Source organism: Pseudophryne corroboree, chromosome 12 (genome assembly GCF_028390025.1).
Source record: "Pseudophryne corroboree isolate aPseCor3 chromosome 12, aPseCor3.hap2, whole genome shotgun sequence".
Taxonomy (NCBI): Eukaryota; Metazoa; Chordata; class Amphibia; order Anura; family Myobatrachidae; genus Pseudophryne; species Pseudophryne corroboree.
In genome coordinates, this window is record NC_086455.1 from 66,022,436 (window position 1) to 66,048,005 (window position 25,570).

General features: G+C 50.0%; 1 long non-coding RNA gene across 2 annotated transcripts in view; it reads right to left on the minus strand.

Moving 5' to 3' along the window:
• Positions 1-24,268, minus strand: part of LOC134980680 (uncharacterized) — a 66,852-nt gene extending 42,584 nt beyond the window's left edge. Inside the window, exon 1 of one of the 2 annotated variants that reach the window (XR_010190458.1) lies at positions 24,201-24,268. This is a non-coding gene — a long non-coding RNA (uncharacterized LOC134980680). Of the gene's footprint in view, positions 1-16,593; positions 16,692-24,200 lie in introns of those variants that run through there. The other variant, XR_010190457.1, reaches the window with a different exon arrangement.
• Positions 24,269-25,570: the final 1,302 nt, after the last annotated feature.

Below are 25,570 nucleotides of genomic sequence, written 5' to 3' on the forward strand. Positions count from 1 at the left end.
GACTATAACCATTCTTCTAGTGCCTAAACCTAACCTCCCCTCTCATAGCCTGACTCTAACTATATCCCTAGTGCCTAACTTCCCTTATTGTAGCCTGACTGTAAACCTCCCCCTAGTGCCTAACTCTAACCTCCCCTCTTGTAGCCTAATCCAAACCCTCCTCTTAGTGCCTAACCCTAACCTCCCCTTTTGTAGACTCAACCCTACCCTTAGTGCCTAAACGTAACCTACCCTATTGTAGCCTGATTCTAACCCTCCAACTAGTACCTAAACCTAACCTCCCCTCTCGTAGCCTGACTCTAACCCTACCCCTTGTGCCTAACCCTAACCTCCCCTCTCGTAGCCTGATCCTAACCCTACCCCTAGTGCCTGACCCTAACCTCCCCTCTCGTAGCCTGACTCTAACCCTATCCTTAGTGCCTAACCCTAACCTCCCCTCTCGTAGCCTGACTCTAACCCTACCCCTAGTGCCTAAACTCCCTAGTTGTAGCCTAACCCTAACCCTCCATCTAATGTCTAACACTAATCTTCCCTCTCATAGCCTGACCCTAACCCTCCCCCTAGTGCCTAACCTTAACCTCCCCTCTCATAGCCTGACCCTAACCCTTCCCCTAGTGCTTAACCCTAACCTCCCCTCCACAGTCTAATCCTAATCCTAATTTCCCATAGCATTAACATAACCCTCCACTGCCAATGTCTAACCTAACCCTACTACCATGCAGGTCAACATTCTGCAGATGCTGACATGTTTAGTGTTGAAATCATAACTGTCAACATGGTGGTGTTGACATTGTGGCTTCCTTATTTTCTCTATCCACTCCTGATATCACACTGCCCCTGTGACATCTAGCCCTGTCGTTACTAGATTAGAGTTTGATGTGATTCTTTTCCTGTTTTCATGATGTGTATTTTCTGATACATTTAGAAACAAGGAGCAGATTAATCTTCCTAAGGACATCGAAAATATGAGACATACCATACCTCAAAACTTTTCATTCCTTCAAAGAGGGACACACGCGGCAAAGCCAGGCGCGCTCCTGAAAAAGGGGCATGACCTAAGAAAAGGGGGCGTGGCTTCACGGAGGACCCGCACTCGCGAGCCACGCCCCTTTCTTGTCACTGGAGTCTCTCCCTCTGACTCCAGTGAATAGACGCTGTGTGCATGCGCACAGCGTCTATTCACCGCTGCTCTGCTAAGCAGGGCAGCCAGAGACAGAGACTCCCAACTGCCCCCCCCCCCCCCCCCTACCACGGGACACTGCAGCCCGCGGGTGGGACAGCGGGACAGTCCTCAAAAAACGGGACTGTCCCGCGAAAATCGGGACAGTTGGGAGGTATGGACATACTGTAGGTATGCATGTTGACATGTGCAGGCAAGAAGATGCACATTGAGGATATACAGATCTTATGATTTTTAAATGAATCTTAAAGTGGCACTGGTAGAAAAAAAATAGGATTTTAATTACCTGAAACGGTAAATCCTTTTCTCGTAGTCCGTAGAGGATGCTGGGGTCCATATTAGTACCATGGGGTATAGATGGGTCCACCAGGAGCCATTGGCACTTTAAGAGTTTAATAGTGTGGGCTGGCTCCTCCCTCTATGCCCCTCCTACCAGACTCAGTCTAGAAACTGTGCCCGAGGAGACGACATACTTCGAGAGAAAGAATTACACAGATAGTGGCAAGATTCATACCAGCTCACACAAACATGAAAATCCGGCCAACATGCCAGAACAACTCAGCAACAGCTGAAACAGTAAATAACGCAGAACTTACCTAGGAACCAGGTAACAATGAACCATAACCAATGCAGGAAAACGAAGCGCTGGGCGGGCGCCCAGCATCTTCTACGGGCTACGAGAAAAGGATTTACCGTTTCAGGTAATTAAAATCCTATTTTCTCTTACGTCCTAGAGGATGCTGGGGTCCATATTAGCACCATGGGGATGTACCAAAGCTCCTAGTACGGGAGGGAGAGCGCGGAGGCTCCTACAACACTGCTTGACCAAACTGGAGGTCATCAGAGGCCAAAGTATTGAACTTGTAAAACTTGGCAAAAGTGTTCGACCCAGACCAAGTAGCCGCTCGGCAGAGTTGTATCGCCGAGACACCCCGGGCAGGCGCCCAGGAAGCGCCCACTTTACGAGTAGAGTGGGTCTTTACAGATTTCAGACACGGCAATCCTGCCGTGGAATAAACATGCTGGATAATGAACCTGATCCAGCATGAAGTCGACTGCTTAGAAGCAGGACATCCAATTTTCTTTGGCTCATAGAGGACAAACAGAGAGTCACTTTTCCTATGACGAGCCGTCCTCTTCACGTAACTCTTCAAAGTCCTCACTACATCCAAGGCCTTTGAAGTAATTGAGGAGTCAGTAGCCACTGGCACCACAATAGGTTGGTTGATGTGGAAAGCCGACACAACCTTAGGTAGGAACTGTGGACGAGTCCTAAGTTCCGCCCTGTCTTCATGGAAGATCAGATAGGGGCTTTTACAAGATAAAGCCCCCAATTCCGACACGCGTCGTGCAGAAGCCAAGGCCAACAAGGTGACCGCCTTCCACGTGAGAAACTTGAGATCAGCCTCCTGAAGAGGCTCAAACCAAGCAGATTGCAGGAACTGCAACACCACATCAAGATCCCATGGAGCCATAGGCGCCACAAAGGGAGGCTGGATGTGCAGAACCCCTTTCAAAAAGGTCTGAACCTCAGGAAGAACAGCCAATTGTTTTTGGAAGAAGATGGACAAAGCAGAGATCTGGACCTTGATGGAGCCCAGTCTCAGTCCCATATTCACCCCTGCTTGTAGGAAAAGGAGAAAACGGCCAAGTTGAAACTCCACCGCAGGAAACTTCTTGGCCTCACACCAAGAAACTTATTTCTTCCAAATGCGATGGTAATGCTTAGACGTTACCCCCTTCCTGGCCTGTATCAGGGTAGGAATGACCTCACTCGGGATACCCTTCCAAGCTAAGATCTGGCATTCAACCGCCATGCCGTCAAACGAAGCCGCGGTAAGTCTTGATAAGAGACCGGCCCCTGCAGAAGCAGATCCTCCTGAAGAGGCAAAGGCCGTGGATCTTCCAGCAGAAGATCCAGCAGATCCGCGTACCAAGCCCTCCTTGGCCAGTCCTGAGCAATGAGGATTGCCAGAACCTTTGTTCTTCTCATGAGTTGAAGAACCTTTGGTATCAGAGGAAGTGGAGGGAACACATACACTGACTTGAACACCCAAGGTGTTACCAATGCGTCCACCGCCACTGCCTGTGGGTCTCTTGACCTGGAACAGTACCTCCGTAGCTTCTTGTTGAGGTGGGAGGCCATCATGTCTATGTGAGGAACCCCCCACGAACACCTACGGATGGAGGCCCCGCTCCCCTGGATGGAGATCGTGTCTGCTGAGGAAGTCTGCTTCCCAGTTGTCTACGCCCGGAATGAAGATCGCCCACATCGCCACCATGTGCCTTTCTGCCCAGGTGAGGATTTTTGACACCTCTGCCATGGCAGCTCTGATCTTCATTCCGCCTTGTCGGTTTATGTAGGCCACTGTGATCATGTTGTCCGACTGCACCTGAACAGCCCGATCCTGTAGAAGGTGTGCTGCTTGCAGAAGGGCGTTGTAAACGGACCTGAGTTCCAGGATGTTTATTGGGAGAAGTGACTCTTGATCCAACTATCGTCCTTGAAAGGTTTCCCCCAGAGCGACCGCTCCCCAACCTCTTAGACTTGCATCTGTGGTCAGAAAGATCCAGTCTTGAATTCAGAACCTTCGCCCTTCCAGAAGGTGTGGAAGTTGCAGCCAACAGAGGAGTGAAATCCTGGCTTTTGGAGACAGGCGTATCCTCTTGTGCATGTGTAGGTGAGAGCCCGACCACTGGTCCAAGAGGTCCAGTTGAAAAGGTCGAGCATGAAACCTGCCGTACTGCAGAGCCTTGTAGGCGGCAACCATCTTCCCCAGAAGGCGTATGCATTGATGAACCGATACCCGGGTAGGCCGTAGGACATCCTGGACCATTGTTTGAATCACCAACGCTTTCTCTGCCGGGAGAAATACCCTCTGCACTTCCGTGTCGAGGATCATTCCCAGGAAAGACAGCCGCCTTGTCGGCTCCAGATGAGACTTCGGAAGGTTCAGGATCCAACCCTGCTTCCTGAGCAGCTGTGTCGTGAGCGCGATAGACCGCAACAACCTCTCCCTGGATGACGCCTTGATCAGGAGATCGTCCAGATATGGAATTAAGTTCACCCCCTGTTTGCAGAGGAGAACCATCATCTCCGCCATCACCTTGGTGAAGATCCTTGGTGCTGCTGGGAAGCCAAACGACAGCGCCTGGAACTGATAGTGATAGTCCATCAGCGCAAACCTGAGATGAGCTTGATGCGGCGGCCAAATGGGAATGTGGAGGTAAGCATCCCTGATGTCTAGGAACACCAGGAACTCCCCCCCCCCCCCCCGCCCCGACAGCCCTGAAATGACAGCTCTCAGAGATTCCATCTAGAATTTGAACTCTTTGAGATAAGGGTTCAAAGACTTTAAATTTAGAATAGGCCGTACCGAACCATCCGGTTTTGGTACTACAAAAAGGTTCGAATAATAACCCTTGTTTCGTTGCTGAAGAGGGACCTGAACAACGACCTCTGACACCACCAATTTCCTGATGGCTTCCAGAAGAATTGTCCTGTCCGCCAGCAGTGCTGGTAAGCCTGACTTGAAGAAACGGGGAGGCGGTGGCTCTTGAAACTCCAGTCTGTACCCCCTGGACACTATATCCAGAACCCAGGGGTCCAGACCCGACGAGACCCAGACGTGGCTGAACTGCCGGAGTCTCGCCCCCACCTGACCTTCCTTCCGACCTAGCTGTACACCGTCATGCAGAGGACCTAGGGGTATCAGAAGCGGGCTTCTGAGTCTGGGAACCTGCGGGAGCGGGTTTCTTTCCTTTGGCACGACCACCTCTGAAGAAGGTGTTCGAAAGCTTATTTTTTCTAGGCCTTGCAGGCCGAAAGGACTGTGACATGGTAGAGGAAAAAGGCTTCTTCGTAGCCGGTGCAGCTGAGGGGAGAAAAGGAGACTTACCCGTGGTAGCCGTGGCAATCCACGCATCCAGCACCTCCCCAAATAGAGCCTGACCTTTGTAAGGAAGGCCCTCCACACACTTCCTGGATTCCACGTCCGCAGACCAGTTGCGCAGCCAGAGACCCCTTCGAGCCGAGACCGACATGGAGGAGATCCCCGCAGCCATGGAACCCAGGTCCTTCATGGAATCCACCAGTAACCCTGCAGAATCCTGAATATTACGCAAAAACAAATCAACGTCACCTTTGCCCAGTGTAGACGATTCCTCCTGCAGAGTGATCGACCACCTGGCAATAGCTTTAGCAATCCAAGCACAGGCTATAGTAGGCCGCAATATAGCCCCCGAAGCCGTGTAAATGGATTTCATCGTAGCATCCACCTTGCGATCTGCCGGGTCCTTTAACGCGGTAGATCCCGGGACCGGTAAAACTACCTGATTGGACTGCCTGGATACAGAGGCGTCGACTATCGGCGGGGACTCCCACCTCTTCCTATCTTCCTCTGTGAAGGGAAAAGCCACCAAGACTCTCTTGGGAATCTGGAATTTCTTTTCCGGAGTTTCCCATGCCTTTTCAAAGATTGCATTCAATTCCTTGGATGCCGGGAAAGTGAGGGGGGGTTTCTTATTATCTGTGAAGAAGGCCTCCTCCACCTGTTCCGGAGCTGTTTCTGAAATGTGTAAAACATCCCTAACAGCCTCAATCATCAACTGCACCCCCTGGCAAGCGATGCCGTCCCCCGCAACACATCCCCATCACCGTCTGCAGAGTCAGTGTCCGTGTCATCCTGCATAATTGCTAGTGCACGCTTATTAGAAAGTACTGCAGGGGACCCCGAGGAGGCAGGATCAGACCATACCACCATAGAGGACTGGAGGACCTGAGTAGCATGCTCAGTCCTAGCCACCCTATCAGAAATCTGAGAAATAGTCCCCCTCAGAGAGACTAACCATTCTGGCTCTCTAGCTGGGATCTGGGCTAAAACAGTGCAATTCTGATTACATGGAATGAAGTCTTCCTGGGAAGACAATATCCTCCGCAGCATATGAAACAATAGCGTAGCTAGAACTTTGTGGGCCCCATAGCAACATTTTGAAGGGGCCCCTATCCTAATGCTTCTAGAGAGACACCTCTCCACAGCAGCTGTTAATTTTATGCCCTCTAATAGTGCTCTAGCTCCTTTTCTGTACCACAGTAGTGTCTTATTTAATGTTATGCCCCATATTAGTGCCCTAGTTTATTTAATGATCCATATGGTGCCCTAGTTCACGTTATGTCACATTGTAGGACTCCCAGTACACATTGTGCAACACAGTACCCCCAAGTCACATTATGACATACCGTGTAAGGGCCCTTATGTACCACCCAATAGTATATAACACATGTAACTTTGACAGGGAAGGAGGGACCCACTCAGCTCTGGGCCCCATAGCAGCTGCACTCCCTGCACCTATGGTAGCTACGCCCTTGGATATAGGGTAGATCCTAAAGCTGACACTTGGGTCATTTAAGCAATTTGGATGTCACCTAATTTGACTCAGTGTATAAATCTGCTGTGCATTAAGTTTGAGGGATGGCCAGTCACTGTGTCTGCTATGTTAGAAACATAGACGCCACTATAATGGATGCACATGGGCACCCGGGTCCAGGGGGGCCCACACCGCACACACTGTATCTGCTGATGCCAGAGAAATTACTTGGAAAATGGTGCGTAGGCTTTTTCCCTATGATTCGCACATGCATAGTAAAGATTTATCTCCTGGAACATGGCAGGTGCCATGTTTTGGAGACCCTCGCATAAACACTGGAGATTAGTCTTCGGGAACATGGCAGGTGCCATATTTCCAAAGACCTGCGCATGTGAAGAATCTATGGTGTCGCAGAGAGAAGGGGGTCCACTCTTAAGCTGCCCCTGTTTAGAAAAGCACCTTCCTCCAAACATTAGCATCTACTACAGTGTGGTAATAAAGCATAGTGATTATATTTATTTTTGTATAAATTGCCTTTTTAAACTACAAGTCAGGAGGCCAGCTGTATTATTGCCCTGTCAACATCTAGTAGGAAGTAAAATACTGTAATCCGTCCAGGTCTATGTTTTTTAAGGTGTGTTTAAACAGCTTAACTCTAGGCTGCAGCTTTGGGCCTATCCAGATGCCGCAGCTTGGTGAGACCCCTTTACCTTGTGGGCCCTTGGCCATTTGCCAATCTAGTCACCATGTAGTTATGCCTCAGCACACTGGAATTGTCACAGGAGCACAGTGCTTGGGCGGATTGCTCCACTCATGTGATATATTGGTCAGTATAAGGCTGCCTGAGAGAGTGACCTGGCTCGTATGTGTGTAGAAGGAAACAGGAAGCCACAGAGTTAAGCTGGGTACAGACTGGACGTCATGAAACATGTACAATATCGTTGAATGATTTCCCTTGAACTTCCCGGAGTCCCGGACAAATGATATAGGGGGTAATTCCAAGTTGATCGCAGCAGGAAATTTTTTAGCAGTTGGGCAAAACCATGTGCACTGCAGGGGAGGCAGATATAACATGTGCAGAGACAGTTAGATGTGGGTGAGGTGTGTACAATCTGCAATCTAAATTGCAGTGTAAAAATAAAGCAGTCAGTTTTTACCCTGCACAGAAACAAAATAACCCACCCAAATCTAACTCTCTCTGCACATGTTATATCTGCACCCCCTGCAGTGCACATGGTTTTGCCCAACTGCTAAAAAATTTCCTGCTGCGATCAACTTGGAATTACCCCCATAGTGCATACACACTGAACGATTTTTACAAACGACCAATGATATACAGGAGTCGTCCGATATTACCACATTGTTGGGTTTCAGTCTAATTTAAATTAGTCGTTTGTCGTTCGTAGAATACACACTGGACAATATGCACCTTGTCATTAACGACATAGCCGAAATTGACCTGCATGTACAGATCACAGAAGACCTCGTTAACGACCCGCAGGACCGTGCATCGTTGACAATATAGTGCATACACACTGGATGGTTTGACAAAAATGTTGTTCAGAAATGTCATTATTGGCAATATCGTTCAAAAAGTCATGTAGTGTGTACCCAGCTTTAGACAGTAGAAGGAGCTGGGTTCCCCATTAGCACACAGTAGTAACAGAACTGCATAAAATCAATGCTTCTTGCTTCTCCAAAATTATGGCTTGAGTTCATGTAACCCACTATTTAAAAACGAGTTTTATGGTAAGAACTTACCCTTGTTAAAACTCTTTCTGCGAGGTACACTGCGCTCCACAAGTCTGGACAATGGGGTGTAGAGTAGGATCTTGATCCGAGGCACCAACAGGCTCAAAGCTTTGACTGTTCCCAGAATGCACAGCGCCGCCTCCTATATCACCCCGCCTCCCAGCACAGGAGCTCAGTTTAGTTAACCAGCCCAATGCAGTAGCAGGAAAAGAGACTACAACGGTTAGTAGCCACATACACCACACTCTCACGACAAGCGAAGCGTCAGCGGCTAATGCCATATCAACCCAAAGAAGCTAAGTACGTCAGGGTGGGCGCCTTGTGGAGCCCAGTGTACCTCGCAGAAAGAGTTTTAACAAGGGTAAGTTCTTACCATAAAACTCGTTTTCTGCTGCGGGGTACACTGGGCTCCACAAGTCTGGACAATGGGGATGTCCTAAAGCAGTTCCTTATGGGAGGGGACGCACTATAGCAGGCACAAGAACCTGGCGTCCAAAGGAAGCATCCTGGGAAGCGGCAGTATCGAAGGCATAGAACCTTATGAACGTGTTCCCGGAGGACCACGTAGCCGCCTTGCACAATTGATCAAGGGTCGCACCATGTTGGGCCGCCCAAGAAGGTCCAACAGACCGAGTAGAATAGGCCGTAATGTGAATAGGAGCTGACAGACCAGCCTTCACATAAGCATGCGCAATCACCATTCTAATTCACCTGGCCAGGGTCTGCTTGTGAGCAGGCCAGCCACGTTTGTGAAATCCAAACAAAACAAAGAGAGAATCAGACTTTCGAATAGAAGCAGTTCTCTTCACATAGATACAGAGAGCCCGTACCACATCCAAAGACCGCTCTTTGGGAGACAAAAGCTGAAACCACAATCTCCTGATTAAGGTGGAACGAAGAAACCAACTTAGGTAAATATCCGGGACGAGCCCAGGGCCGTCTTAACAGAGGTGTAGGCCCCTGGGCACAGCAATGCACTGGGCCCCCTACCCATCCTCCAGCGGCAGCTTTGATGTCCCGCGGGCTGTAGGGGGTGCTCTATCTACCGCTCAGCATGTAGGACCTGGAGCAGTATTTTCTGCTAATTACTCCTTTACTGCACAGATGGGGCAGGAGGGAGAGCATTAAACTGTAGAAAGGGACATTGGGCTGAATGAAGGGGCCACAGTACATGACTTCCAGGGTGGCAGGAGGTGTTTAATATGCAGGGGAGGAGTGGATAGTGGTGTGGGCTTAATATTTATCATTTTCCGGTGGGAGGGAAGCTTGCTTGACTGCAGATATCTCAAGTTCCTGAAAATATATTTCTTCGATTTGAATGGGATAAAAGATTAGAGAGTCCCAACTTTCAGGAGGTACTGGGGACTTGGGGATCAGAGTTCAGGAACCAGAGCAATCCACCAACGAAAATCTAAAACTGCATATAAGGCGTGTGGAGCTGGAGCAGGGAGCAGATGCTGGAAGGCTGGTATCTCTGGTTCTAGGCATAGTAGAGACAAGCTGCCAGTGTCCACCAAAAGGGGAGACTTACAGCTTTAGGATTATACCCTCAGAAATACTCTAAGTCAGACAGAACCAGAGATATCTGTCTGGGAAGAGCAATTAGCAGGCTCAGATGGGGACCACTACTTTCAAGTCAAATATCTCCAGTTCCCCAGGGCCGATTTTAAAAAATCTGGTACCCCTGGAAAGAGGGGACCCTCAGCTACCAGCCTAGGGCCCTTATACTCCTGGGGCCCTTGGGCAAGAGCCCATTGAGCCCATACGAAAAGACGGCCCTGGACGAGCCCTAAGAACCGCCCGGTCATGGTGAAAAATCAGATATGGGGAACTACAAGACAAGGCACCCAAATCCGATACTCTTCTAGCAGAGGCAATAGCCAGCAAGAACACCACCTTAAGGGAAAGCCACTTAAGGTCAGCTGAACTAAGAGGTTCAAATGGAGACTCCTGCAACGCCTCCAAAACCACCGACAAGTCCCAAGGAGCCACAGGCGAGACATAGGGAGGTTGGATACGCAACACACCCTGAGTGAAAGTATGAACATCAGGTAAAGTTGCAATTTTTCTCTGAAACCACACCGACAAGCAGAAATATGAACCTTGAGGGAGGACAGACGCAGGCCTAAATCTAGGCCCTGCTGTAGAAAAGCCAAAAGTTTGGCTGTACTAAACTTGGAAGCGTCATAATGGTTAGATACGCACCAAACAAAGTAGGAATGCCAGACCCGATGGTAAATCCGAGCAGAGGCCGGTTTCCGGGCCCGCAAAATAGTTTTAATGACCTCTTCAGAAAAACCATTAGCTCTTAACGGAAGCTTCAAGAGCCACGCCGTCAAAGACAGCCGGGCTAGGTCCTGGTAAACACAGGGGCCCTGAATGAGGTCTGGGCGTTGTGGAAGTAGAAGTGGACCCTCTGACGATAGGTCTTGCAGGTCTGAGAACCAGTGCCGTCTGGGCCACGTCGGAGCTATGAGAAGCAGATTTCCTTTTTCTTGCTTAAACTTCCGAATTACCCTGGGCAGGAGTGACACCGGAGGGAACACGTACGGCAGCCGAAACCTCCACGGCACTGCCAGCGCATCCACGAATGCTGCTTGAGGATCCCTTGTCCTTGCTCCGAAGACCGGAACCTTGTGATTGTGTTGAGACGCCATCAGATCCACATCTGGAAGACCCCACCTTTCCACGAGGAGTTGAAACACTTCTGGATGGAGGCCCCACTCGCCGGCATGCACGTCCTGATGACTAAGAAAGTCCGCTTCTCAATTCAGGACTCCCGGAATGAATATTGCAGATATGGCCGGTAGATGGCGTTCTGCCCAACGTAGAATCCGTGAGGCTTCCTTCATTGCAAAACGGCTTCGAGTTCCGCCTTGATGATTTATGTAAGCCACTGTAGTGGCATTGTCCAACTGTACTTGAACAGGATGGTTCTGAATCAAATGCTGGGCTAGGTTCAATGCATTGAAGACCGCCCGCAATTCCAGAATGTTGATCGAGAGGAGAGATTCCTCCTTGGTCCACCGACCCTGCAAGGAATGCTGCTCCAGCACCGCGCCCAAACCTCTTAGACTGGCATCTGTCGTCAACAGGACCCAGTTGGATATCCAGAAGGGATGGCCTCTGCACAATTGTCGGTCCTGGAGCCACCAGAGCAGCGATAGACGGACCTCCGGAGTCAAAGAGATCATTTGAGACCTGATCCGGTGAGTCAGGCTGTCCCACTTGGCTAGAATCAGCTTCTGGAGGGGGCGAGAATGGAATTGAGCATACTCCACCATGTCGAATACTGATACCATGAGGCCCAGCACCTGCATTGCCGAATGTATCGACACTTGCGGACGAGAAAGGAAGCAACGAATCCTGTCCTGAAGTTTCAGGACTTTCTCCTAAGACAAGAACAACCTCTGGTTGTGAGTGTCCAACAGCGCTCCCAGATGCACCATGCTCTGAGCAGGGACCAGGGAGGATTTCTTCCAGTTGATGAGCCACCCGTGGGCTTGTAGAAACCGGACCGTCATATCCAGATGACGCAGGAGAAGATCTGGGGAATTTGCCAGGATTAACAAGTCGTCCAGATACGGCAGTATCCTGACCCCTTGATGGCGGAGTACCACCGTCATCACCGCCATAACTTTGGTGAAGACTCGCGGAGCCGTTGTTAAACCAAAAGGTAACGCCCGAAACTGGTAATGGAGGTTGCCAATAGCGAACCTCAGGTATTGTTGATGTGACACTGCTATAAGAATATGCAGGTAAGCATCCTGTATGTCCAGGGAGACCATGTAGTCCCCAGGTTCCAAGGACAGAACTATAGAGCGAAGGGTTTCCATACGGAACTTGGAAACCTTCACAAACTTGTTCAGTGCCTTGAGGTTGAGAATTTCGGGACTAGAAACAGCGGAGAATAGTACCCCCGGCCCCTCTGAGCAAGAGGCACCTGTACTACGACTCCTGTATCCAGGAGGGTCTGTACCACCGAATGCAGAGTGTTTGCCTTTGTCTGGTCCGACGGGACGTCTGTCTGGCAAAATCGATGAGGGGGTCGGTTTTTGAAGGCTATGGCGTAACCTCGAATGACGACTTCCCATACCCAGGCATCTGAAGTGGTCTTCAACCATTCCTGGGTATACCCTAGAAGCCGGCCCCCCACCCTGGGATCCCCCAGGGGGAGGCCCACCCCATCATGCGGCAGGCTTATCGGTCTTGGCTGCTGGCTGACGAGCAGCCCAGGCTCTTTTGGGCTTTGGCTTACCAGATTTGGAAGTGCGGGCCTGCTTGTGGTACGCCTGACCTTTTGCTTTACCTGAAGGACGAAAGGGGCGAAAGGACGTGCCTTTGGCCTTCGCCACAGAAGGAGCTGTATTAGGCAGACAGGCAGTTTTGGCAGTAGCCAAGTCAGCCACTATCTTATTTAAATCCTCCCCAAACAGAATATCCCCCTTGAAAGGGAGTACCTCCAGGGTTTTCTAGAGTCCAGATCCACAGACCAGGATCTCAGCCACACTATCCTGCGAGCCAGGACTGACATAGTAGAGGCCTTGGCTGCTAGGATACCGGCATCAGAAGCCGCCTCTTTAATATAGCGAGAAGCTGTGACAATATATGACAAGCATTGTCTAGCAAGGTCAGAGGAGATTTCAGCTTCTAACTCCAAGGCCCATGCTTCAATAGCCTCTGCCGCCCATGTAGCTGCAATAGTGGGCCTTTGTGCAGCACCCGTGAGGATGTAAATCGCTTTTACACAACCCTTGACACGTTTATCCGTAGGCTCTTTTAGAGACGTGACGGTAGTGACAGGTAGAGCTGAGGAAACCACCATCCTAGCAACTTGTGAGTCTACTGGAGGAGGCGTTTCCCAATTCTTAGACAGCTCTGGCGCAAGGGGATAGCGAGCCAGCATCTTCTTTTGAGGCACAAACTTCGTACCCGGGCTTTGCCAGGGTTCCTGACATATATCCACTAGGTGGTCAGAGTGAGGTAAACCTTGTTTAATCACCTTCTGACGCTTGAACCTATCTGGTTTCTTAGGAGGAACGGATGGCTCGGGATCATCCGTAATCTGCAGAATTAACTTAATAGCCTCCAAAAGATCAGGAACATCCACATGTGAACTACCCTCCCCATCAGCCGTATCGGAGTCAGAACCTGTGGGGTCAGTGTATGTGCTGTCTTCATCAGACGAGGTGTCAGTGACAGCAGTGGATTGTGAGGAGACGAGCACTCGCTTAGAGGACCTCTTGGACTTAGGCGAGCGATGGTCAGACTTTTTAGTAGTCAGGGACTGGTTCATCTTCTTTAATTGAGCAGATAAATCGTCCGCCCACGGCGGGTTAGCTGCAGGGACCACATACGGTTGTACCGGCATTGGGGGTCCCATAGGGGATGTTAGTTTATGAACTAGCGTATGCAGAAGCGTGGAAAAAGCGGCCCACGGAGGGTCAGTATGTGCCTCCGTTTCCACAGTCCCACTGGGGGGCAAGGAGCCCCCAGAACCAGAGCCCACAGCTGCTATATTCTCCCCATATGTGCCTGTGGCTTCAGCAACACCAGCAGTGTGTTCCGCCCCAGAACCCAGGGCCGGCTCTACCATTAGGCAGCTTTAGGCGGCTGCCTAGGGGCGCCGGCCACTGAAGGGCGCCACTGAATTCATCTAGCAAAAAACTGAAGGATTCTCTGTATGCGGGTCTGTAATGAACTTACAGATGGGCAGATGGAACAAAATAAGCATACAAATATATGACGCTGGAATCCTGACAGCTGACATCCTGAATGTTAGCATGCTGGGGAGGGTTAGGGTTAGGCTGCAGAGAGAGATTGTTAGGGTAAAGGGTAAGGTTAATTAATTTAATTCAAGATGTTGGTATTATAGTGGTCAGCATGCTGCTGTCTGTATTCTGACCGGTGGCATCCCGTATCCAACCCCAATTAAATATCCCCACCAGACCCCATATACAGTATTATACAGTATATAAAGAATATACTGTACTATAGCACTTTTTAAGTGAAAGTAGATTGTGAACAAAGTCACAACAGTTTTTTTACTTTATATATTAGTAAAGATATACTTTATCACTTTAAAAGTACTTTAGCGTTGTCTCTTTTCTCTGTATATATTTAATGATGCAATTCACCCCAGCCCACCGGCATCTACCCTTCGGTAGGTGATGGGCGTGGTGGTAGAGTTTGCAGGCTAGGGGGCGCTGGGCTGAAGATTTGCCTATGGTGCGCAGAGACCTTGCACCTGCCCTGCCAGAACCGTTACCCTCAGAAGCAGATGTGATATAACTTGCAGTATGAGGTAACACAGTACAATTATCAGCAGCACTATATCCCTAAACCCAAACCCCTGCGCAGTGTAGTCAGCACCAGCAGAGATAAAGGAGAGATATGGTAACTAAATCACAGAGAAAAATACGTAATACAGTATATCTTTGTGAAAATCCTATATTAAATAACACCTGATGCACCAAGCCCCCTCAGGTTATAGAATATAGGGATAGCAAGTTGAGTCAAAGACACGAGATGGACACCACTCAGCTATCAATGCACACACAAATAGTCACAGTTTGTACAATGCAGAGGTTATTACAGACAATAATACTGCACTGGACTAGCTTACACAGCTATATAGTCAATAGATATAACACTACACAGTAAGAAACTGGATGTATATCACAGGGTAATTGTACTATAAACCCCTGACTAAATGCACTTTCTTACTAACACTGACTAAAAAGGCAGGTAGAATACTTAAGTGTCATGTAAAGGCACAGCGCTGACAACCAGGCGGCTTTACATTGGAGGATTTGCCCAAGCAGTCCCAGGAACAGTGAGCTGAGGAGTAATGGCGCCGCAGAAACTGACAGGGAGTGAGGAAAAGACAGAGATGGCAAAACCACCGGGTACTGTGGGCGATATTAAAATCTGTTTTAAGAGAAAATCTGATCTGCGCCCATGCCCTGGTGATCTAGTGGGATCGCCTGTATCCACAGTGTCCACCGCCAGCGCGCGCGGCCCGCCTCCCACTGACCGCGCCGGACCGCGATAAAGACCGGGTCCCGCGAGCGGGACCCACTTACCACCTCCCGAAGCACGGCCACGCGATCCTGGAGAGCCCCAGCCGTGTGTGTCTAACATAAAGAAAACCGGAGCCTCCGCTGTAGGTACCCGGCAACCAGGGCTCGGGAATGTACAGCGCCGCTAGGGAGAGCTGGAGCTGCAGCAGAGAATGTCACAAGACATTTACCCCCGCTGCTGCCCTTGAAGTCTTCACTTTTTACCTCATAAAAAGCTTTTCTCAGGGCTGCTTGGAGCAGCCCCTCTGTTAAGTGCCTGCTTACTGCAGCACCAACTGACAAACTGAGCTCCTGTGCTGGGAGGCGGGGTGATATAGGAGGCGGCACTGTGCATTCTGGGAACAGTCAAAGCTTTGAGCCTGTTGGTGCCTTGGATCAAGATCCTACTCTACACCCGATTGTCCAGACTTGTGGAGCCCAGTGTACCCAGCAGCAGAAATAATTGTCTTAAGCATATCTGTTGGTTATGATTTACCAATACCATGGCATACTGGCCAATGACGGTGTATGCTGAAAAGAACCTCTCTATATAGAATAAGTACTTTGAAAAAGTGGTTGAAGTCTACATTATTATTTTTGCACCATAACATCTACACAGCCACCAGATTTTCCAATCAGCTCATACTCACTCTTCCAGTCACATCACAAACTCAACTTTCTACATATAAAAGCACTGCTGCTGTGATACCCTGCAATCTGAGGGGTTAATGGATCGGAGTTAGGACCCTGCAGGCAGTCCAGCTGGCTCAAGCAGGATGAGGCAAAGACTTGTTTGGGGCAGAGCTACAAAAAGAGGCAGGGCTATGCAAGAGAGAGACCCTGAGCAGGGTAGACATGTTGTGATAGTGTGCTGCAGTGAAGAGAGCTGTGGCTGAAGTGGGCAGACCCAAGCAGCAAACAGCTGAAAGCCGTGGCTGCATTAGGGATGGCCACTGAACATCGATGATTCCCAATCATCAATGGTGTATGCCTTATGTTGAATACTTTTACCATCGATGGCGGCGAACTAGATGGGATTCAGCCATCTATGGTGGGTGTGGGGCTGATGATGATGGGTTTTTGTTGTGTCCATGCTAGGAGTCAGGGGTGAGGACCTCACCTGCCATTGTAACACCCCAGGGTTGGCGGGTATGCTTAAGTGGTTGAGAGGGGTATCACAGGTGTTGGGTGGCTAATTGACAGACTTTCCCCCAAAAATGTCTATCCCCATACCTTGTCCTGTAGCATTGTGTTCAGAGAGGTAAGATAGATAATACGAAACAAGAATGAGTCAGCATTTCCAACAAGATGTCTTTTCATTGAGCTGCAATGAACTCTGGATTGAAAAGGATGATTGGTTAATTGGAATTAAATTTAAATAATTACAAAATGAAAAATTGGGCATAAAAAATTAACAAAGAGAAGACAATTGGCTACAGTTCACACTACAAAGTAGCATTCAATATGCAGAGGACAATTAGCTTGAATCACAAAAGAATGGCAGAATATCATTGGAATCACAGATAAACATGTTATTTAGAATTACAAATATTGTCATGAGATGATTAGGATTCAAGTCTATAATGTGGTGATGAGAAGAGTGAAAGAAACAATCTCCTATATAATAGCCCAGATCTGTGACTCTGTGCCTGTGTGTATAACGCTGGGCGTGGCTAGCAGCTCTCATTGGGTTAGCAGCAGGTCTATCACACCCAGTCCATAGCTGATTGGTTGAGAAACGCCCTCCCACACAGGTTACATCCAATGGGAGGCAATGCCCTTTGGCTTCTGTGTGTTCCTTAGAGCAGGATTAACAATGGGGCTGATGGAGCTGCAGTTGGCAAGTATAAGCAGAAGGTTTTCATAGCCCTCCCTATGCTGCATACTCTCTGAGCCCCGGAGCCTCCTCTGCACGTGATGTCACAGAAGTGCCTCCCCGCCACAGCCGCGCCCAGATCCCCAGAGGCCCTGATTCCACAATGCAGCACCTTGCCTGCCAGCCTGGAAGCCCCAAGATGGTTAATGTAACGGATAGAGTGGGTGATATCGCGGAGGGTAATGTCTGGACGCTGAACTAATGTAAAAGATGACAGTGCTGTGCAGTGCAGTGGGTGTGCAGTGTCACTGACACTGCACAGCACTCTCACCTTTTACATTGATTCAGCGAGTCAGTAAGTTCTGCCAGCCTGTCACTATTGTTAGCGCTGGTGTCTGCACTGCATTACAGGGAAGTAGATGCACTAAATAAACTACAGCTCCCAGCAGCCCAAAGCGCCAAAGCATTCTGGCAATAAGGGCTGGTGGGAGCTGTAGTTTATTGAGTGCATCTTCTTCCCTGTAATGCGGCGCGTTGCGACACTGGCACTAACAATAGTGACTGGCGGCTTGGCTGCTGTGTGAGTCTCTGGTAGAGCAACTGCCAAAGGGAGGACAGCAGCTTAGCTGCTTCCAGGAGGAGAAGCAGGAAAAGCATTACCCACTCCTTCCCCACTCGCAGTACCCCCGGGACTCATCCGCGGCACCCCACCCCCCCTCCACCACCCTTAATGGCTTCGCACCCGCCCCACCTGCAGCACCCCCGCACCCGCCCCTCCCCCACCCGCAGCACCCCTGCAACTGCTCCTCCCCCACCTGTGGTGGTTTCGGACCCCCACCCGAGGCACCCACGCAAAAGTCACTCCCCCACCCACAGCACCACCACACCAGCTCCTCCCCCACCCGCAGCACCCCTGGACCCCCTCCCCCATTCACGTCTCCCCACACCCGCCACTTCCCCAACCACAGCACCTACTAGGTGATTCTTCAGACCCTGCGTGCGATGTTCACGCCGTTGCAAGGGGCTATGACCCCTTAACCATCGCACGCCCTTTGTCCGTGCAATATTTAACCACTCACACAATTATGATTGGAGGTAATACTCCATATAATAAAAATATTGCATGCCCCAAGAGCGTGCAAGGGTTAAGGGGGCGTAGCCCCTTACGACGCTGTGAAGAACGCCCATAGGGCGCAATGATTCACCTAGTTCATAATAATCAACACTAAACTTTCTAGCTATCCCTAGCCAAGGTATGACAATCATCACTGGCAATAACCGTTGGAACCTTAGTAGTACTTCTGCAGTGCCACAATGTGTCATTGGGGGGGAATTGGCACACAGCTGTACGGGGAAATCCTGAGTGATGTCAGGGACAAATGTTCACAGTTCTATCCAAAAAGGATGTAGCTAGCGCAGGGATTGTAGTGTCTCTTAACAGATTCAACTCACTTAACAGTGAGAGTCTTTTGGGTGAAGCAAACTCTGTCTCTCTCCTGTTCACAGGGCTTTACTTAAACTTGCCACAAATAACAGTCTTTCAGAAGAAATGTCTGCATTGCACTTGTAAGTCAACTCAGTCTTATATTCTCACAGTCTCAATGTGGGGTGGAGTAAAGGTCGGTGCAAAGTCTCTGTGCACCCTAGGCAAAGCTTCAGCCTAGTGCCCCCTAACCTGCAACCCCATGACCATGACCACCACCTCCTGGAAGGGAGATGAAGGTGGGCTGGGGTGAGTTGCATCATTATACATATACAGAAAAAAAGGGACAACACTCAAGGACTTTTAAAGTTATAAAGTATACTGTAAACAAAGTAAAAAAAATCGTGACTTTGTTCACAATATACTTTCACTTTAAAAGTGCTTGAGTGCCAACTATACTTTATATACTGTATACTACTGTATATGTTGTCTTATGGGGATATTTAATTGGGGTTTGGTATGGGATGCTGCCAGTCAGAATACCAACTGTGGCATGCCGACCACTATAATAGCAACATCTTAAGTGAAATGAATTAACCTTACCCTTTACCCTAACCCTCACTCTCCGCAGCCTAATCCTAAGCCTCCTCGGCATGCTAACATTCAGGTTGCCGGCTGTCGGGATTTTGGCGTAATATATTTGTATGATCCTTATTGTGTTCCATCCCCCCATCTGTAAGTTCATTACTGACCCGCATACAGAGACATCCTTCAGTTTTTTGCTAGATGAACTCAGTGGTGCCCTCCAGTGGACGGCGCCCCTAGGCAGCTGCCTAAAGATGCCTAATGGTAGAGCCGGCCCTGGGTGGAGTGGGTTGCCTTAATAACCTCTTTGCGGTATTCAGTTTGTGGAAAGTGACGTTGCGGAGTTTAGCTTATGGAACGTGGCGTTATGCTTTCCGCACCCTTTAACTGCATAGCTGGTGATAATGGTTCCTTGGCTTAAACGGAGTATCAGACTTGCCCGGTATTTGGTTACTTAGGGATCTATGTACTAAGCCTTGGATGGAGATAAAGTGGACAGAGATACAGTACCAGCCAATCACAGTCTAACTGCCATGTCACAGGCTGGGTTTGAAAAATGACAGTTTGGAGCTGATTGGCTGGTACTTTATCTCCATCCACTTTATCTCCATCCAAGGCTTAGTAAATAGACCCCTTTGTCACTTATGTACTCACTCAGTCCCTGCTTAAGCAGATGTTTCACTTGCTGGACCAACCCTTAATGGTTCCTCATAGTCATCATGATAGCCACTGTGTCTGCGCATCTCACCAGGCCTGGCAGTGTCCGGTCTCCGGTTGCGGTGTCCCAATGCCCCTCTACAGCACTTGGCTCTCTGGCATTACCCTGCTGCTTACAGTTCTGCAGCATTGCTCTCACCACCCAGCGTCCTGTGGCTGGCACTTATACTCAGCTCCAGCTCCGCTCCGCGCCAGCCCGCTTAAAGTGGAGGGGTATAGGATCGAGCTAATTTCCATCATGTGTAATGGTAGGTGGAACCAGATCCACCTCTTTCGTGGCCCTGCACAGTAATTCCAACAGAAAAGCCCACCACACCACCCACATCATTAGATGATGCAGGTGGTGCTAGTGTCACTGACGAGCTGCAGTCAGCTCCCCCTTCCTCAAGTCCTAATGGTTCCATGGTAGCCTCCGCCTGTGGCCCACCCCTCATGGTACTGACTCACGCTGTATCTGTCAGATAGCGTTCGTCCCCTCCTCAGGTCACAATGCCTTCCTTTTCTGGCACTGTGTATGTGATGTCACTGCTGAAGTAAACAGTTATGAAAGGGAGCAGACTCTGCATGATGAAGACAAGGTGAGATGTGGCACGGAGATGCTGGAGGGACACGGGTGGTGAGCTGCTGGAGTGACAGTGGCCCTTTCCAAGCGATTTTGCGCACGTGCACTGGAGATGTCCCTGGGAACAAGATGCGGGCACCATGTTCCCGGAGACCTGTACATGCGCATTAGAACTCTTGCATGATGCCAGACTCTACTCGGAGCCAGAGAGGGGGGGCTGCAATGGAGGCTGCACGCAGACCCCCTCCTATCTTTGGTAAGACTTTTTTTTCCATAATAGAAAGGATCTCTGCTTACTGGAACAATAATGGGAAGACGCCAGTAGACAGAGAGAGGCAATAGGAGACAGAGGGGAAGATGTACTAATCAGGGAAAAGAGTGGAGCTGTGAGCCAGTGGAGAAGTTGCCCATCAGCTGCTCTGTAGAATTTTATAGTATGTAAATTAGAAATGCTATTTCAATGCTGATTGGTAGCCATGGACTGCCACTGGCTCACTTCTCCAGTCATTTCACTGCTTAGTACCTCTCCCCCAGACTTAGTTAAGGTTGCAATGTGCACAAGAGACAGAGCTGTACTGATTTGTGAGGGTAAAGGGTCATGAGGAGACTTAGTAGAGGGGGAGGATGCAAAGGTGCCAGAGGTCTTAGGGAAGGAACTGAGCAGGTTGCTGGCTGAGAGATTAATAAAAATCCTGGGCACTAATGTGCACCTTATTGTGACACCAATAAGTATAAATTATACTAGGTGCTTCATCGCGCCCTACGGGCGCTCTTCACACCGTCGGAAGGGGCTACGCCCCCTTAACCCCTGCACGCCTTTCTGGGGTTCAATATATGGAGTATTACCTGCATTCCTAGTTTTGTTAGTGTTTGAATATTGCACAATGATAGGGCGTCCGATGGTGAAGGGGGCGTAGTCCCTTGCAACAGGAAGGGGTTTGGGGAGTGGGGACCGCGGATGGGGGAGGGGGTATGAAGGCGCTGTGGGTGGGGTAGGAGCAGGGGTGTCGCAGGTGGGGGATGGCAGCTGCAGGGCTGTTGCGGATGGAGGAGGGGTTCCGAAGGCGCTGCAGATGGGGAAGGGGTGGGTGCGGGTGTGCAGTGGATGGGGGAGGTGTCCAGGGGGCGCGGTGGGTGGGGGAGGGGTGGATGCGGGGGTAATGTGGGTGGGGGAGTGGCGGGTGCGGTGCTGTTGCGAATGGTGTAGGCGATGCAGATTGGGAAGGGCCTGCTGCGTGGGTGGGGTAGGGAATCCAAAGGTGCAGCGGGCGGGGGAGAGCCAGATGCGGGGTGTGGCGGATGGGGGAGGGGCTGCTGCAGATGGGGGAGGGGTTTGGAAGACACTGCGGGTGGGGTAGGGGGTCCAAAGGCGCAGTGGGTGGGGGTGCCACGGGTGGTGGAGGGGCAGGTGCGGGGGTTTGCGGGGGATGGGGAGGGGTCCAGGGGCGCTGCAGGTGGTGGAGGGGCAGATATCAGTGCACATAGTCTCTGTGGTAGTTAGTGAGGGTTGGTGATGGTGTAAGAGGGGTGAAGGCCAGTACACAGACAGGCAGTTAGAGAGCAGGATGAGGGTGACAGGGCATAGTGACGGGGAGTACTTAGCAGATATAGGGGTGGGCTACAGGTGTGATGTCACAGTGTGTGTACCTTTGCTCTCATGTGTGAGGTATGTGAGGTATATGTGAGGTATATGTGAGGTATGTGTGAGGTAAGGATGTGCGGGTCGTGGTGGCCACTAACCTCCAGGCTGCTGCTGTGAGATGGTGACTGCAGAGGGAGGGAGCTCAGACCCAGCAGCAATGGGTTGTGGTCAGCATTCCTTCCTGGCCCCGTTCCGCCGCACACTGTCCGCCCCGTCTGACGGGTGTCATTCCTCCATCCTGCATGGCAGCGTCAGCTGCTGTGATCGCGGAGCATAGGTAAGCGTCCGGAGCCCTGTGGGCGGGCAGGCATGGTGTTTCCCTGGAGAGGTGTGGCGCGCGTCCTTAGGCTGCAGACGGAGGGAGCTCCGTCCCAGCAGCAATGTTGATTAGTGCGTGTCCCGTCCTGGCGCTGTCCCGCTGCACATGCTCCGCACCGCTTGCCGCTGAGCATGGCAGCCCTTGTCTGTATGCTGCAGATGCTGATCTAGCGGTGCCTGAGCTAGCGCCCTCTCCCTGGGGTGTGGGTGTCAGGCGGCAGGTATGGTGTGTAGGTGGGAGAGGAGCTGCGGGCGGCAACTCGCTGCCTGCAAGTACCCTCCATATCAGCGCTGTTCCCCTCCCTGCAGATAGTGTCAGTGGCCGTGGTGTACTTTTGCTACTGGTGGCCAGGGCCGGTGCTAGGGTGTTCGGCGCCCCCCTGCAAACTATGAATTTTGCGCCCTCCCATATTCCTTTGTTGTGCATCGGGAAAAGTGGTGTGGTCTCACAACTAAGGGGCATGGCCACACAATAGTACCCCATTTAAAATTACGCCACAATGTAGCACAATCTTATTCATCTTATACGTAATGCCCCACCCGTAGTAGTAGCGTCCTTATACGTAATGCCCCACCCATAGTAGTAGCGTCCATATACGTAATGCCCCCCCCCAATAGTAGTAGTGTCCTTATACATAATGCCCCCCCAGTAGTAGTAGCAGTTATATGTAATGCTCCCCAACAGTAATAGTAGCGTCCTTATACATAATGCCCCCCCAGTAGTAGTAGCATCCTTATACATAATGCCCCCCCAGTAGTAGTAGCATCCTTATACATAATGCCCCCCCAGTAGTAGTAGCGTCCTAATACATAATGCCCCCCCAATAGTAGTAGTGTCCTTATACATAATGCCCCCCCAGTAGTAGTAGCAGTTATATGTAATGCCCCACAACAGTAATAGTAGCATCCTTATACGTAATGCCCCCCCAGTAGTAGTAGCAGTTATATGTAATGCCCCCCAACAGTAATAGTAGCGTTCTTATACGTAATGCCACCCCTGTAGTAGTAGCATCCTTATACATAATGTGCCCCCAGTAGTAGTACCGTCCTTATACATAATGCCCCCCCAGTAGTAGTAGCATCCTTACATGTAATGCCCTCCCAGTAGTAGTAGCACCGTCCTTATACATAATGCCCCCCAGAAGTAATAGAGTCCTTATACATAATGCCCCCCCAGTAGTAGCGTCCTTATATGTAATGCCCCCCAGTATTAGTAGCCTCCTTATACGTAATGTCCCCCTATAGTAGTAGCGTCCTTATACGTAATGCCCCCCCATAGTAGTAGCGTCCTTATACGTAATGCCCCCCCCTATAGTAGTAGCGTCCTTATACGTAATGCCCCCCATAGTAGTAGCGTCCTTATACGTAATGCCCCCCTATAGTAGTAGCGTCCTTATACGTAATGCCCCCCGTAGTAGTAGCGTCCTTATACGTAATGCCCCCCCATAGTAGTAGCGTCCTTATACGTAATCCCCCCCCTATAGTAGTAGCGTCCTTATACGTAATGCCCCCCCTATAGTAGTAGCGTCCTTATACGTAATGCCCCCCTATAGTAGTAGCGTCCTTATACGTAATGCCCCCCCTATATTAGTAGCGTCCTTGCATGTAATGGCCCCCCCAGCAGTGGCGTCCATAAAGTGCGCACACACAGACATACCTCACACACACACAATTCACACATATATACACACACACACACACACACACACACACACACACACACACACACACACACACACACACACACACACACATTTCTCTCTCACCCTCCACTTACCAAGTCTGGCTGGCCGTCACTGCAATGCTGATTCCACCATTGTTCAGCTGTCTGGTCCCGTGTAGCTCCGCCCCTCTATTCCGTGTAGCTCCGCCTCCTCGTGACGCCGTAGCTCCGCCCCCTTTTCGGGTCCCGCACAGCACACAGCCCGCTGTCACAGGTGATTGGGGGGGGGGGGGGGGGGAGGACAGGCACAGCAGCCGGCAGCTAGTGGCCATCCTCACCTCCTATACTGTAAGGTAGGGTCTTGCACCTGACTGCTGCTGGCACTGGGTATGGGGCAGCTCCCTGCAGCAGATGCAGTTGACTCCGCCCAGCTCTGTGACTCCGCCCATCGTTACGAGCACAGAGTCACAGATTAAGGCAAATATATAGGAGATTATTCACATAAGCAATATAATGTATATAAATAGTACGTTGATAAAGTACCAGCCAATCAGCTCCTAACTGCCATGTTACAGGCTGTGTTTGAAAAATGACAGTTAGGAGCTGATTGGTTGGTACTTTATCACCGTGCTATCTATCACTCTAAAAGGCTTGATAAATCCGGGCATAGTATGAAACCGCTAAAACAGAAATATGGAAAACAGCAAGTTGCAGCCAGGGAGCTAACCCTTGCCATTCGCGCGCAGCCCTAGCTGTCATCTATGGGATGCAGCCCCCCTCCTAAAAGTAAGTAGTAGTCATCGCTGAAAACCAAGCTAATGGAGCAAAGTGTACTGATGGTTCATTTTATAAAAGCCAATTGATAAAAATATATAGACAGACAAATGCTTCACAAAACCGTTACATACTAAAGGACAATGATGCGGTGTATCTAAGAAGAATGGAAAGATAGTAACGGGTGTTAAACAATTAGTATCACACTAAGACGTCTCTTAAAAAAGCATGCTGTTAGTGAGTCGGCAATATGGTTATAACAGCTATAATGGTTGGAGTGATTGGGAACAAAAAACTTAGTTGAAAGTGAGTCCGTGGGATGAAATGTTCCACGATTTGGGTCACTTATAACTGTAGCATACTCACTAAATGCTATATGCTTTAAGGCAGAACTGTGAACCGTCAGTCTTTAGGTAAACGCGGCGTTTAGATCCAGATGGTATCTTGCCGAACATGTGTATTTAATGCTATAGCAATCACTGAAAGGCTGGCTACCCGAGCATTCTTAGATCCCGCTGTGAGAGAAGCGCCAGATAGGGCTGCATGTCCTTAGGTCCCGCTGTGATAGCTGCACCGGATAAGGCTGCATATAGACCAGCGTAGCTAGAGTTAGGTCCCAGTTAGAAAGTAGCAAAGGGGATGGAGTCCTTATCGGGTTTTATCATGGTCACGTGACTTTTTCAAAGCTCTTGGGCTCAGATGGTAGTCAT